Source organism: Ursus maritimus, unplaced genomic scaffold, assembly GCF_017311325.1.
Source record: "Ursus maritimus isolate PB19 unplaced genomic scaffold, ASM1731132v1 scaffold_13, whole genome shotgun sequence".
In the NCBI taxonomy this organism is placed as follows: Eukaryota; Metazoa; Chordata; class Mammalia; order Carnivora; family Ursidae; genus Ursus; species Ursus maritimus.
Genome location: NW_024423675.1, coordinates 22,972,303 through 22,988,587, shown reverse-complemented (window position 1 = coordinate 22,988,587; position 16,285 = coordinate 22,972,303). Strand labels below are relative to the sequence as shown.

Here is a 16,285-nt window from a genome sequence, read left to right as displayed (position 1 = left end):
TATCATATCTTGAGAGTGTACTTTTTGCTTGAATAAACCTTCCCACTTGTGATACTCATCCACTGTGCTGTGTGTCTGTCCTGAATTCCTTCTCATGACAACCAAGAATCTTCAGTGACTCTTTTGGGTCTGGCTGAGTCCAGGCCCCAGAGCCTGGGGTCACCCTGTTCACCCAGTGACACTAAGAGGACAAATCAGAAGACTTTATTTATATTTCTTGAAGCCTGGGTGATACAGAAGACTGGTGTCTGGCCCAGGCCTGAAGAATTTAAAAGCCTACAAGTGGGTAAAGTGAACAATGGTAATTGAGAACACGGCTTCATTGCAGGAATCTTTTCTATCAACAAGTTCAATGTGTGTGTTTTTCCTCTAAACTGGGAAGAAGTGACCTTGGTCAGACCTCAGTCATCTAAAAGTGACTTTGTCCAAGAAGTGTGGTAGAGACCCAGGTGTAGGTGGACAACCGGGAGTTTTAAATAGTCAGTGGGAAAATGTCGAAGAACTACCAGTGAGCAATCTGCAGTTAACAGGAGACTTCCAAAGAACCCATGCAGCCCACAGAAGAAGAAAGAATCCGTTGTAGGAACACTAGCTAAGCCAGCAAGGGTTCCACCAGCTCACAACAGTGCCAGGAAAGTAAAACCTTTACTGCCCCTTACTTTCCCTTCTCTTCTCCGTTCCATCTTGGAGGAGCAATGGCATCTTTACCCTGCTTTTATGATCTGTGTGGGGAGAGGAGGGGGGGCAGAAACAGGAGGCAATAAAATAGAAAAGAAGTCTTCTACATTTCCAACTCTCAGCAGGTGCCAGCTGGGAGAGAGGTAGGGCACCCAGCCGTGGAACTCACCAACATCCTTCTACTCCCTTTTTCTGTTTAGGAAAGACACATTTTCCAGCTCCTTTCAATTACATGGGGCCTGTGACTATGTGTAACTGAAGAAATGGAACCGGAAATGTCATGTGTCACTTTCAAACTATTGCAATGAGAAGCCTCTGTGTGACTCTGTTGTTCCCTCTTTCCCAGCAGCAAGGCGGTCCCTTGTCAACATGGCAGCACCTCAAGAGAGACATGGCTTTGATTACTGAGCTACTGCAAGGAGGAGTTACTGCATTGGTCCTGGGAGGACTTAGGGGAAACAAACAAACACACAAACAAACAAAAACCAAACAAACAAAACGCCAGAATTTGTGTTGGGTTTGTCTATTACCACAGCACAACTGGATCTGTCCCAATTAATACAAGGATAGAAGATTTAACCTAGAATGAAATTTGGAGTTTCTACTACTTGGGACTGAACATGCCAATTATTGCTCTAAAACTGTTTTAGAGGTCAAAAAACCTACAGGGCTTTTATTATCTAAGAGCTTCTTTGAGATTTCATCCAAGGGCAGTGAAAAAACCAGCCACACAGACATTTGCAGAACAGTTGGGAGGAAAAATTACACTGCTTGATTGTTTCAGCCTCAAAACTTACACTTCTATTGTGCTGATTATGGAAGATTTCTGGAAATTCTCACTAACCTAGGTCACCCTATTTAAGAGACCACTTCATGTAACAAGGAAAATAATGGTACATAGATTTAAAAGACAAGCTGATTTCCTCTGAGCTTCAGGTATGGATAGGGTTAAGTCACAAAGGAATAGAAAGGACTACCAAACCCCAGAAGTTAAGGTTTTTTTGTTTGTTTGTTTGTTTAAAGATTTTATTTATTTATTTAACAGAGATAGAGATAGCCAGCGAGAGAGGGAACACAAGCAGGGGGAGTGGGAGAGGAAGAAGCAGGCTCATAGCAGAGGAGCCTGATGTGGGGCTTGATTCCATAATGTCGGGATCACGCCCTGAGCCGAAGGCAGACGCTTAATGACTGCACCACCCAGGCGCCCCCAGAAGTTAAGGTTTTATGTTTATGGAAGATTTTTGTAACTTGAGTAGACTGTCATGCCATCAGCTAGTTCAAAAGACAATGCTCATTGCCATTACTGTTGGTTATCTCTGCCACGGCAGTGGGGATATACAGAGCACCATTACCGGCTCAGAAATACAGGACTCTGGGAAACAAACTGAGGGCTTCAGAGGGGAGGGAGGTGGGGGATTGGGATAGGCCGGTGATGGGTAGTAAGGAGGGCACGTATTGCATGGTGCACTGGGTATTATACGCAAATAATGAATCATGGAACACTACATCGAAAACTAGGGATTTACTGTATGGTGACTAACATAATATAATAAAAAAATATTATTAAATTAAAAAAATAAAAATAAAAGCAATGAAATAGGAAAAAAAAAGAAACACAGCTATGCTACTTGAATATCCACAGGCATTGTTTAACTATGGTAGATTGCAAAAACGGTCACAATGCTCTGCTCTTTTTCCCTGTCCCTTCAATCTGGTCTAGTCTTTTGACTTAATTTGGCCAACAGACTGGGGTGGAAGGAGCAGAGTTCAAGTTCTGACCTTGTGACTGATTTGGCATCTTGCAACCCTGGAGTTGCCATCAGTCGGTCCAGGCTAGGCTGCCAGAGGGTGAGAGACACACAGCCCCATCACTTTTGTTGTCCCAGCTGATGACAAGCTACCCTCCAGAGAGAGATCTGCCTGGCAGACGTTCAGGTGGCTGCCAACACATGGGGAATCCCAGCTAAGACCAGAAGAACTAGAAGAATAGAACTCCCCAGCTGAGATCTGCATGCTGACCCGCAAGATTGTGAGTAAAATAGATGGATGTTTTAATTCATTAAATGACATGATTCATGTCATTTAAATGGATGATTCATTAAATGACAAAAGCTGATTGAAAAAATAAGGATGAGATAGATACTGTTTGTAAGAAACTCTGCCAATTATTTTACGAATGGTGACAGAAAGGAAAGGCTATTATTATGGAACAAATAAATGCCAGGTGTCATAAATGATACATTTGGGCAGAGAGGCTTTATAGCTACTCATGTTTAGGTCTTGTATTAGTAATTTGGGCTGTCATAACAAAACCCCATAGACTGGGTGGCTTAACCAACAGAAATTTATTTTCTCACAGTTCTGGAGGCTGAGAAGTCCAAAGTCAAGGTGCCAGCTAATTGGTTCCTGGTGAGAACTTTTCCTAGCTTGCAGAGGATCGCCTATTCTTTGTGTCCTCGCATGCCCGGTGTCTCCTCTTCTTAGGAAGGCATAAGGACTATAAAATGAGGGCCCCACCCTCACGACCTCATTTAACTGTTATCCCCTCATCCCCCAATGTGAGATTGGGGGTTTTGGGGAATTTGGCTTGGGGAATAAGGGGAATAAGGGTTGGGGATTTGGGGAATAAGGCTTCAGTGTGTGAATTTTGGGGGGAACAGAAACATTCAGTACATAACAGCTTGAAAAACACTATTATTGTTGAAATTCCTCGAGTAAAAAAATTACTTCATTATTGTAGGATTGAAAGTCATTAGTCCTTATCCCCCTTTCCCGAATAAACGATTGTTTTTGATAACACACAATTTCTTAAGAATGCAACTTTTACATTATTAAACTGAACAGATTATACAAATAATTGTCTCTAAAATTTTTGCTATAGAATCCAACATTTTATGAAGAGAAAGCATTACATTGGAAGAAATAACTCGAGCTTTAGTAGCTTTTTTGGAAGTCAAGGTAGTCTTTAAGCCAAATCCCATTTGATGAAGCAAAATAGAAAAATAATTCTCAAAGGCACACATACACATACTGGAAATTTTATTATCTTTCTTCTCTCATATTCTTATTTTTATATTTAGAAGTAAATTGTCACCTTGTAATATTATTTGAATAAGAAAATAGAAACAGTTATATTAAGTAAATGGCAAAGAATCTTTAAAGTCTATTAGGTATTCCTATACTCAAAGTTTACTACAATGCATATAAAATGGCCTTTATGCAAATTTTGTATTTCTCACTGTGCAGTGCTGAGTAAATATTGGTGTTATGCTGTTTTACATTTGAAGTACTTTATGTTTTCTTAATAAAAGATGCTAAAGTATGCACCATAATAGCTATGTATGAAAATATAAAAGAAGGACATATTCAATTCTATGAATATTATTGGTTGGCTACTATTAAATATGTTTTCATACTTTATGCTCCAACTGAAGTCAACAGATATAGATCATTTGCTACCCTGACATCATGAGGATATTGTCCTGTGTTGATAACTGTGTTTTTCACATTTAGGTCTTTAATCAACCCAGACTTGACTTTATGTGCGATGTAAAGTAGCATTTGCTGTTCATTTGGATACTTTTGATCTGAGCAGTATTTATGGAAGAGTTCGTTCATCCCCCACTAATCTTCCATGCCCTCTGTCTCATATATGTCTGTATACCTATACACCTGCCTCGGGCTCTCCGTTTTATTTCATTAGTCTATCTCTGTATCCATACCACATTACCATAATTATCATAGTTCCATAATAAGTCTTAATACCTAATAAAGCAAGTATTTGCACTGATTCTTCTATTTCAAGACTGTCTAGTTATAGGCACCCTCTTGAATTTACATATAAATTTAAGAATCAGCTTGTTACTTTCTATGGAAAGAAAATGCTGTGATTTTGACTAGAATCGTTTGGGGGTAAAATCAATTAATATAATTTATCTTTCAATTCATTTAGGTATTGTTTAATGTCTTTCAATAAATTTTAAGATGTTTCTCACAGGGTTCTTGAACATATTCTGTCAGATATGTTTTCATGTAATTTGTATGCTTGGGGTTATTATAAATGTTATCTTCCAACTTTTTTGTTTGTATTCTTACTATTTATTCCTGTTATTTAGGAACACAATTTATTTTACTATGCAGAGTTTTATTTGGCACCTTTCCCTTACTCTTTTGCTAATTTGAATGCTTTATTTATAGGTGGTTTTGTTATTCCTTATACACAATTATATGATTTTTAAATTAAGTTTTATTTCTTTATTCTTTCTAATCCTTATTTCTTTTTCTTGTCATGCTGCACCAGTTAGAAAAACTGGTAAAATATTAGATAAAAGAGGTATTGCTTGGAATCTTGGTATTCTTCCTGAATTCAGAAGTAGAACCTTCAATGTGTTCTCACTGTATATAAAGTTTACTGCTGATTTTCTGTCACATTAAGGAAGTTCCCCTCTGTTTCTAATTTGTCAAGAACATCAACATCAATGGACATTATATTTTAATAAGTGCCACTTTTGCAATTGTTGAGGTATTTTATGATCTTTAACTTTATAATATGGCAAATTGTATCAATTAACTTGTCCATATTAATACTTTATCTTCCTAAAGTAAAATCAACTTTGTCACATGGATTATACCATTTGTACTTCATATATGTTCTAAATTCTTTTTGCTAGCGTATTGTTTATGATTTTTGCATCAATGTTTCATAAATAAATTTTGCTCATGTTTTTCTTTCTTTACTATCTTTGTTGCACTTTGGGATTAAAATTACATGAGCATCATAAATAATTTTAGTGCCCTGAAAAGTATGATTAAGAGTGCAAAAATTTGTTACTTGAACAGCAATTTGAACTTGTTGATAGAGACTCTGCGTTTGGAATTTCTGTAGTGGAAATACTTTTGACTATTGATTCAATTTTCTAGTAATTATAGGACAATTGAGACCTTCCAATTCTTCTTTAGGTAAATTTGCTTATATAATTTTTTTTTCCTAGAAATTTGTCAACTTAGTTGAAATGTTTTAATTTGTAGCATAAAGTTTTCATAAAACTGTCATAAATATTAAAAATCCCAGAAACACCCAAATAAGTTATAACTTATGTCTACACAAAAATCTGTTCATGAATGTTTATAAGAGCTTTATTCATAATTGCTAAAACCTGGATGCAAGTAAGATGTCCTTCAGTAGGTGAATGGATAAAGAAGCTGTGGTATATCCGTACAATGGAATATTTCTCAGCAATCAAAATAAAGGAGGTATTAGGCCGTGAGAAGACATGCAGAAAACTTAAATGCATATTGGTAAGTGAAAGAATTCAATCTGAGAAGGCTACCTATTGTATAATTCCCACTATAGGACATTTATGGGAAAGGTGAAACTATGAAGACAGTAAAAAATCAGTGGTTGCCGGAGATTGGAAGAGGCAGAGGGAGGGATGAATAGGTAGAACACAGGGGATTTTTAGAGCAGTGAAATTATTCTGTATGATACATACAATACATTTACACATTTGCCAAAACCCATAGGATACACAGCACAGAGAGTGACCTCTAATATAAACTATGAACTTCAGTTAATAATAATGTATCAATATGGGCTCATCAATTACAGCAAATGTTCACACTAATGCAAGACTTAATAATAAGGAAAACTACACTCAGGAGAGAATGGGTATGTGGGAATTCTCCATATTTCCTGCTTAATTTTCTGTAAAGTAAAACTGCTAAAAAATGGTCTATTAATTTAAAAAATAAATATTATATTAATCTACCCCTTGTCATATGACGTTTCCCAGTTTCTTTTATAATTGCATCAACCTTTAAACATATTTTTTCATTACTGTATTACATTTTTATAACAATGGAATCCACAGCTAAGTCCTGGACCTAGTTTCTTCTTTTACACACTCTTTATGTGCCATTAAAACACTACATTTTTCCTGATTGACTTGTTTTTATGGGTTATTACTTTGAGAGACAGTTTTAAGAAATGGTCTCGTTAATGTTGGTTTCCTTTCTGAATAACCATTTTTTTTAATTGGAGCTTTATTATTGTTGGCAAATTGTGCTGTTTTCAAGGTCAATAACATTTGCTCAGCGCCTGCTGCACCAACTCAGGTAATTCTTAATTTACCTCAGTGTACGCTTACCTAAAATGGTCAATTTAATAAATTTATTTATTTATATTAACACTGGTCACATAAATCCATCAGAGCAGATATTCCACAACTTTAGATAAGTTCTGTAACGCTGACTTATTTGTATTTTCCCCCATGATCATGGGAAATAGAAAAGAGCCAACTTAGACAATTTTAAAAAGGTATATGTCTCAGGACACACTGGTTGTACTATGTTCTCTTTCCTTGTGAATGCAACCCATCTGCCCAAAGATGAAAGCTTATGTATATAGCTCTCTGGTTGCCTGAAAGAATCTGGTTGTGTTTTCCTTGAGATGTTAAGTTAATATGATTTTCTTAAACTTCATAATTCAATCCACCTTTTTTATTTTGGGCAGACATTTTCCCCTTGAATTACAAATGATCTACAAAGTTGAAGGAAGTCATAAGTTTAATTCTTTTGCATTGACTTAAGCAATGAGTTGGAAATATCAGGCTGACTTTATGATATTCTCTGTAATTAAGCAGAACATTTATTTTCTGATATTAGTCACAATTTTTTGGTAGTATTTGATTAGTATTTTTTCTTCTGTTTATTCAGTTTGTGGGTACTTTCATTTGTATGAAAGGTACAGGAAAAAACTCGATACCTAAATTTTGAGGTTTAGTTTAGAATTGCAAGCTCTTTAATTTAGGATAAACTTGGAACTAATTAAATTATTTCTACTTCAAATTCCAAAATATCAAGAGCTATAATACTAATGGGAAGAAATGATGAAAATAGCCTTTTCTTCTTTTTCGGGGGATGTGCCCATGTTTTGGAATTAATTGCATTTTTTTTTTCACCTATGGATCTTGGGCACAGAATTTCTACTGTCTAGCGATTTGCTAATAAAATTAGTAGTCAAAGTCTGGAGCAGGAATTTTTTTAACTTTCTCAAAAAAATGATTCATAGTTCTGTACTTATGTTTTTAAAACATCCTCTGGAATTCAATCAAATTCTACAAAAAATGATCAAAAAATCAAATGTCTACACTCGGTCAGTTGCTTAGAAAACAGTTGTGGCATTATCATAATTGAATCTGTCAGGTCTAAACAGAAGGAGAACCCAGAAGAAATAGTTTAGGAGGGGACATTAACACAGACCACTAGTTACAAAGGAAGAGGAAGAGCTACAAGGCAATCAGAGAATGGTGAGGACACCCAGTGTTTCACATCAACACCCAGGGTTAGTGTCAGTCAAAAGTTATTCTAAAGTTGGAGAGACAACGGAGATGATCATGTTGCCAAAGCTTGAGAATCCAGAATGTGCAGACAGAAGCTGGGATCACACGGGAACAGCCACTTACGGAAGCAAGGCCCAGCTGGGAACTGGGATCATGGCAAAGATCGGCTCAACAGAAATTGTGGCCACAGAGAGAAGGTCTGCTAGAATGAGATGAAATTATGGAGACTCAGTCTATGCTAAAAACGCAGGCCAAAGGCAAGAAAGAAGGCAATGAAGTAACCTGGCTTCTCTCCCATTGTCCTCCATTGTATTTTATTTTATTTTATTTTATTTTATTTTATTTTATTTTATTTTATCTTATCTTATTTTAATTATCTCCCATTAGCCGTACCTATCCAGAACACAACTGGTAAAGGGGTGTGGAAAAACAAGTTTGTGAGAATCAGGACCCTAAGACACTGAACAAAAGAGTAACAAATTAATCTTTTCTCAGAGTGAAGTAATCATGATTTGGGGAAATTTGGCAGGAAATCTAGAAAGTAAGAACTAGGAAAAAAGTAAGAAATGTAGGGTTAGAAAGTTCTATAGTGACTATTAGTAACGTTGTAACAGACAGAAATATTTACAAGATTAGTGTTTATATAAAGTTTTATGACAAAAAACAAAAGTCTCAGAAATGTTTTTAAAATATCTATGAGTTCTTGAATCAGTAGGAAATCTTACTTTATGAAGTTCTTGGCAAATTTCCTGTAACACATATTGAATATAGATGCTATGCCATGCACAGGGCTATCCGTGTGCTCTTATTTAATCCTCACAAATACTCTATGAAGTAGATACTACTGTTGTCATTTTGCAGATAAAGGGAGGACTAACTATCTGCGGTGACCGTGGTAATAAGTGGGAGAATTCCTATTCAAAGCCCAGTTTCCTGTTCTCTAAGCTCTGTCTTGGTCACCGTGTAATTCTGCCCCAGTCAGTGCTGGTCTGATGAGGCTTCATTATGTGCTATTCATAATCACCTTTCTGAGCAGATGGCTCTCTCCCACTTCCACAAAGCTGGCTCACAATAATGATGGTTAAAATTAAATAGGTGATTTATATCCAACCCACACACAGAAGATGAAATCATTCCTGCTCATGTGACCAATGATCTTCTAAAGGCTATCTGTACATTTTTATCACTTTAATCATCTGTAACTACTCTGTTATCCTCTGAGATGGCTAAGGGGGTAGGTAGATTGAAGCAGAGAAGGAGAGCATTCATCTCAGGAAGAATCATCTCTTCACCCAAAGCAGCCTCCAAACTTCCTTAGCCTCCAGAACCTTGTTGCTTTTGCCTTGCCAGTCCAAAAGTGGAAAAGCGTTTGGTGGTCAACACTGACACACATGGCTACCTTTCCCTGGTCAAAGGAGGCTTATCTGATGACCATGTCCACACCCTGCCCATCAGACACTACCAGTCAGTGGTGGAGCTTTCGGCAAGATGGTGGAGGAAGTGAAGAAGTCTAAGCCTACACTGAGACGGTTCTGCAAGAGTCAAGGGAAACGAAGTGTTCTATTTTAGAGAAATTATAAGAGCTATCACCTCCAGCTACAGGTCATTTTTGTGTCACTCAGACACTGCTCTGCTAATGACATTAAAGATGCCTTTGTTTCCCAGGCACAGGACCAGCAGATAGAGCTAGCTGATGGAAATCCAGAGCGCTCTGATATCAAGCCCATTGCACAGCCAGGAGCAACGTATTCTTATGTTGAAATTGACAGAGGAAAGAAGTTTTCCCACAAAATTAAAAAAAAAAAAAAATCCCCTTGCGGTGAAAAAGGAAGATCCTGGCCAGCGAAGCCATTCTTAAGAATCCTGACCAGTCTGACTGGAGGCAGTGCCAGATGAGCAAGGAAGAGGCGACCGTGGCTCACAGCTTCTGCAGAAACCTTGAGCCCTTTGACTGATCCTGGATGACTGAGGAAAGGGAAAGACGCTTTATGAACTTCACAGGAAGTACTAACAACCCGTTTGTAAAAAACTAGTCTCTCAGGGCCTCCCGTGGAAACCAACTGCGGCAAAGAGGCCTAGTATTGAATGTTTTCTGGAAAAAATCACATTCTAGGATGAACATCTTATGTTAAAAGCATGTCTGTCATTCAGCTCCAAGTACAGATTGCGTTTACCAACATTTTCAAAAAAGCATTTAAATTATCAAATAAAATCCAAAAGCTTTTCCGTGAAAAAAAATAGAATCATGAGTAGGGGCAACACAAATTCTGCTAGTTTTGCTTTAGACCAAATTAGATAAATATCTGGTTGGTTGATTACTTATTTATTTACTATTTATTATTAATTGTTGATGCACTGTATAGTGTGTGTGTGTGTGTGTGTGTGTGTGTGTGTGTATTGTAGGGAAAGGTGCAGTATGCTATTACAGAACTCTTTCTCAAAACTGCATAAGCCAATGACATTCTGGAACCTTATTTTTAATGGGTATCAGTACTCAGAATAATAATATCTATTAGTATATATGCTATAATAATATTAGTATATATGTTATATACTAATCAAATTTAATCCTTATGTATTCCTTTATAATGCTACCCAGGTTATGCTGAACATGTTTCTTGAAGAAATATACTTCAAAAAGAAAAAAGAAAGGAAGAAAGAAAGAAAGAAAAAAAGGAAAGAGAGGAGTATCCGTTCATCATGAAAATATATTTTCTATCTGTAGGACCAGCACGGCGCTGGGTAAAGGGCACTTGTCGGGAATTCAGGTGTCCCACCTGTGCTCCTCCTTTACTCTGTAACCTGGGACATGTTACTTAGCCTCTTTGTTCGCAGTCGTTTCTCCATAGAGGGAGGCAACTACTTCCTGCTCTTTCTATGTCAAACACATGTGAGGTAGGAAAATGTAAAATGAGATGATTGATGTTAATACACTTTGCAAACTAAAATGATATACAAATTTAAGTTATAAAAATTCTCCTGAGTTTTTCTATGCTGGTCTAGATACACACTCATGTACTAAAAATGCTTACATACACAGACAGAAATACACACACACACACATGCTATTATCATATTTTATTCTGGTATCTGTCCTAAAGTGGCAGAGGTTTGCATTTGTCTTGTGTAATCAACCTACATTTATATTATGAATAAAAACTGACAAACTTTTGTGCAGAATAACGTGATTTATTTGGTACTGATACCAGGTTTCTAGATGGTGGAGCCGAATGTGTCTAAGGGCTGACAGTAGACCTTGGAGAAGGATAAGACCATCTTTTAGTTTCAGAGGAGCAGAATGTCTGGGATGAAGCGCAGGTGAGCCCTTGTGTGTTCTAAATATAGCACTGTCCTCTATCTAATTTGTAGGGAAAGAAATGCCCACCAATAATCTAATAACTTGTCAATTTTTACTGTAGCTATTATTGTGGGTTTTCACCTTTTTCTATATTTTCGTAGACATATGTGTTCCCAGAATGATGATTAGAGATTCAAACCCGAATTACAGGATAGAGAGTAGAATGTTCTTAAAGAACGCAAAATTCTTGTTAATGAGATATGGAAGTAATCCATATTTAGATTAACTTTAACATTTAACTTTAGACTCAAGTGTCCCTGTCTTGCATGGGCAGGGCCATGGGTGCGGTGGAGGTGGGAGAGGCCCAGAAGGAACTTGGCCGAGTCCTGCCGTTTGAGGAACCGCTGCTCCTCAGAGCCAAGTCCCTCCTTGAGGTCCATGTTTGGGCACCATGGGCTGCACAGTGCGCTCAGATGAATGACATGATAGTAGAGTTAGCCGGAGAACGCCCTCAAGTTTCGTTTGTGAAGTTGGAAGCTGAAGCTGTTCCTTCATGTAGAGGCTGCTTTCAGGAAACAGGCTTGAGCAATGGAAGGCAGAAAGGGCTCACAGCGACCCTGGCTGAACACAGGCCCATCAGGGGACCCGCCTCAAGATATCATAGGCCCTAACTGACCAATGGGCTACTTCCAACCAGGGATAGTCACCAAAAATGGGAGAATTCCATATGTCCCATACCTCCTCAGCTTCCTGCTTTACGGTTCCCTTGCAGTGTAGTCAACAAACTTCTCTCTTCTTTTTTTTCTGCCTCCAGTGAATCCCTTCATGCCCAAGCCACCAGCCCCCACTCAATCATCACCTCCCATTTAGGGTCCCCATCCTATCAAGACAGACTCCACATTTAGACACCACACTTAAGTATCTGAAAAATGTGAAATTAGTTCTGTTCCTTCCCTCCTGTTTTTCAAGATTTCTCAGAAAAATGACCTCTTAGGTGGTGCACATGCCCACGTTGACCAAAACAGCTCAGCGACATGGGTCTCCTTCCCACCGAGGGGTAACAAGCGCCCTAAAAAAGATCCCAACCTTCGCGGGAGGAAATGAACTCCTGCGGCCCCTTGCACGTTGTTTAGGAAAGGAACTCCTCACAGAGCCCCACTGCGGTTTCAGCAAGGAGATGGTAGAAATTCTCAACAAACATAATATTCAGTTTGGCAGTTTTGATATCTTCCCAGATGATGAAGTTTCAGGGCCTCAAAACCTATCCCAACTTCCCACCTCTCTCCAGCTCTGTGTTTCCTGAGAGCTCGTAGGAGGACTTGACATGACAGAATTAAGGAGCTGTAAGTATCTGACAAGCTAGATACAGTTTGCCCCAAAAGCCCCAAATCCTAGGGAAGGCTCGAAGTACCGACAAATAAAGCTCTGTGATGCTCTTTATGGAAGGAAACAAACAGGAAGCAAAATGTGGGTTCAGTAAACGAATTCTGGAAATGGGAAATGGCACAGGTGTTGAATATGAAACGTGATATACAAATTTAAGTTATAAAAATTCTCCTGAGTTTTTCTATGCTGGTCTAGATACACACTCATGTACTAAAGGCTGAAGAAGTTCGGCAGGGGTTAAAACTTACTCGAATTGGCCCCTGTGCCCTCAGCTGTCTGTCAAAGGGGAGCTTGTTGGGGGTCTGGATATTGCTAAGGAACTGAAAAACAATGGCGAGTTGCCACCAATACTGAAAGGAGAGAATTGAATGCTGCGCGGTGCCCGTTGCTGCAGGAAATACTTCATCCCAGTAGGGCTTCCTGACTCCGTTCTCAGAGGACGGCGAGCGGCAGAGACTGCTTCCTACCCAGTTATGCTCAGTGTATTTCACAAGTTTGTGCTAAATACATGTATGTTTCATTTTTTTTTACCACACACAGAATGCAAGAAACATTTTCAAATCCAATTAAAAATATTTTGTATTTTCATTTTTAAAAAAAATCATTGAAAATAAAATAGGAAATTAAAGTCTGTGTATCCGTTTTCTACTGTGGCATTTCAAAGGAATTAAAACTGAGGCTTAAGACAACATTTACTTGTTCGTAATTCTGCAATTTGGGCTGCCCTCCATTGGACAGCTTTTCTACTCATCTCTCCTGGAGTCACTCATGCAGCTGCTGGCATTGAGATCTCTTCTGGGAATGGATGGCCCAAAATGGCTTTACTCGTGTGTCCACTGGTTATCCAGGACGGCCACCCAAGGTGCCTCAATTTTCCTATTCAGCAAGATATCCAAAAATTCCTATAGGGTAAAAGCAGGTCTCTTAAAGCCCCCTGGGCCCAGGCATACAAATCACATAAAGTCGCTTCTACCATTCTACTGGTCAAGTCAAAGCACAGGCCCACCCAGATCCAGAGGTGGGAAGATAGATTCCACCTCTTGACGAGGACTGAGAAATTCACATTGCAAAAGGGCATGAACATCGGGAGGTGTGACTCACTGGAGGGTCTTATTGTAATAACCTGTCAGTCTAGACATAAAACTATTCTTCCAGAATAAAGATGATAACAACTGCTAACATGTACTAAAAAAATTTACAAGTGCCTAACAACTGTTATACATAACATATATTAATTTTCAAACAACTCTCTGAGATAGGTACAATTATTTTCACAATTTTACAAATGAGAAAACAAGATCACATGGACATAAATGTATTAAAATTGTTTCAGTAATTAAACGTCAGGAGTATGATCTCAATGCAGAAGTAGACAGACGTAATTAGAACGAAAGAGAGAGGGGCGCCTGGGTGGCACAGTGGTTAAGCGTCTGCCTTCGGCTCAGGGCATGATCCTGGTGTTATGGGATCGAGCCCCACATCAGGCTCCTCTGCTATGAGCCTGCTTCTCTCCCACTCCCCTTGCATGTGTTCCCTCTCTCGCTGGCTGTCTCTATCTCTGTCAAATAAATAAATAAAATCTAAAAAAACAAAAAAAAAACAAAAAAAAAAACAAAAGAGAGAGTCTAGAGTTAGGCTCAACTATACGTGGGAATTCAATCTAAGATAAAGAAGTCATTTCAAATTACTAAGATAAAGTATACTGTGCAACAAACTACTAAGTTATCTGGTAATTGTTTACTTAAACGGATCACACACAAAATGAGCCATTTGGAAAAAAGTTAACGTTTGAATGTACATCTCACTCACCAGAATGAATGCAGACAGATTGAACGTGTAATTATATAAGTATTAATCCCGTAGAACTACTGATATATGGTGTAAGTAAATAGAATGACCAAGCACATTTAGATCACAAAATCGTAGGGTAAGGCTGGCTGTGAAAACCAGAAAGTCAAAAAAAATATTATAAATTTTTATTATGTAAAAATAAGCTAAGTCTCCTTTAAGACTTACAATTAATATTCTGAGGGTTTTACAATTATTATAACACTTGACATTCACACAATTTCTATGAGATCATTGTTAGCATTACTCACACTTTACATCTGAGGAAACTGAAGCATAGAGTTACTCATTATCTATAGTCCTATAGCTTCTAAGGAGACAAGCTAGAACAGGAACCTTAGCATTCTGACCCCATAACCTGTGCCCTGCTATAAAAATAATTTTTAAAGATTTATCTACTTATTTGAGAGTGAGAGAGAGTGGGGGAGGGGGACAGATGGAGAGAGAGAACCTCAAGGAGACTCTCCACGAAGCACGGAGCCCCACACAGGGCTGGATCTCACCACTCACGAGATCACAGCCTGAGCTGAAACCAAGAGCCACATGCTCAACCAACTGAGCCACCCAGGTGCCCCACAAAAAGAAAATATTTTTAAGTAAGGGGCGCCTGGGTGGCTCAGTCATTAAGCATCTGACTTCAGATCAGGGCGTGATCCCAGGGTCCTAGGATCAGGCCCCACATCTGGCTCCCTGCTCAGCGGGAAACCTGCTTCTCCCTTTCCCACTCCCCCTGCTTGTGTTCCCTCTCTTGCTGCCTCTCTCTGTGTCAAATAAATAAATAAAATCTTTAAAAAATATATTTTTAAGTAAAAGTCCAGTGAAAGGAAGTATATGTTATGAAGCAGCAGTCATGAAATAGGAAATGGATTTATAATGGAGATAGCATGAAAGAGAATACTGTAAATGACAAAGAACTTAACAAACAAAAAACAATAGGAAAAAATGGGCCAAGAATAAAATGGGAAATTCACACAGAAAAAAAGATACAAATATTCAATAGAAATAAGAAAACATGTCTGAAAGCAATAGTAATTAAGTAAACTAAAGCAAAATTAGGGATTATCAATGCCAGTTATTGGTCTGGGAAACCTGAAAGTAGTGAATAATGCTCAGATCTTATGAAAATATGAAGAAATAGCTACCCATATGCATTGATGGAAGGGCTGTAAATTGTACGATATGACAAAACATTCCCCAAATCAGAATGACCATACCCTGAAAATGTAATATTTCCTGTAGAAATTTATGCTAGGGAAGATACCTAAACAAGCATGCTAAAATGTACATTTATCACATTGTTGATCGAATAAAAAAAAAAAAGGAAACCATCTTAAAATTCCTCAAATAAGACACAGGGTAATAAATTTTAGAACAACCATGTCATAAAATGGACTCCTGTGCAGGCATTAAAATGGCTGATGTAAATCTATTCACACTGACACTGGAATACCCACTACCTTGGTGAAAGCAAGCAGGTTGTAAAACATTCTGTGATGTGTGCTCCTCTTAATATAAAATTGTATGGTGATACATGAAGAGAGCATGAAAGGTCAGTCAGATTGAGGTTAATAGTAGTTGGGGTTAATAACAGTTGTAGTTGAAACACAGAGGAATTGATTTATTCTTTATTTCTCTATGTATTATTTAACTTTTTCATAAGAAGCATTGTCTTTGTAAAACAGAAAGTTTGGCTTTCTAGATGTGACAGCATGAAGATATCAGAGAATCCTCTCTC

The 16,285-nt window shown here is 38.0% G+C and overlaps 2 pseudogenes; both read left to right on the top strand.

Moving 5' to 3' along the window:
• LOC121102311 overlaps nucleotides 1-10,062 on the top strand; it is a 76,992-nt pseudogene extending 66,930 nt beyond the window's left edge.
• A 1,592-nt stretch (nucleotides 10,063-11,654) lies between these two features.
• LOC103677016 lies at nucleotides 11,655-12,845 on the top strand (annotated as a pseudogene).
• The last annotated feature ends 3,440 nt before the right edge of the window (nucleotides 12,846-16,285 follow it).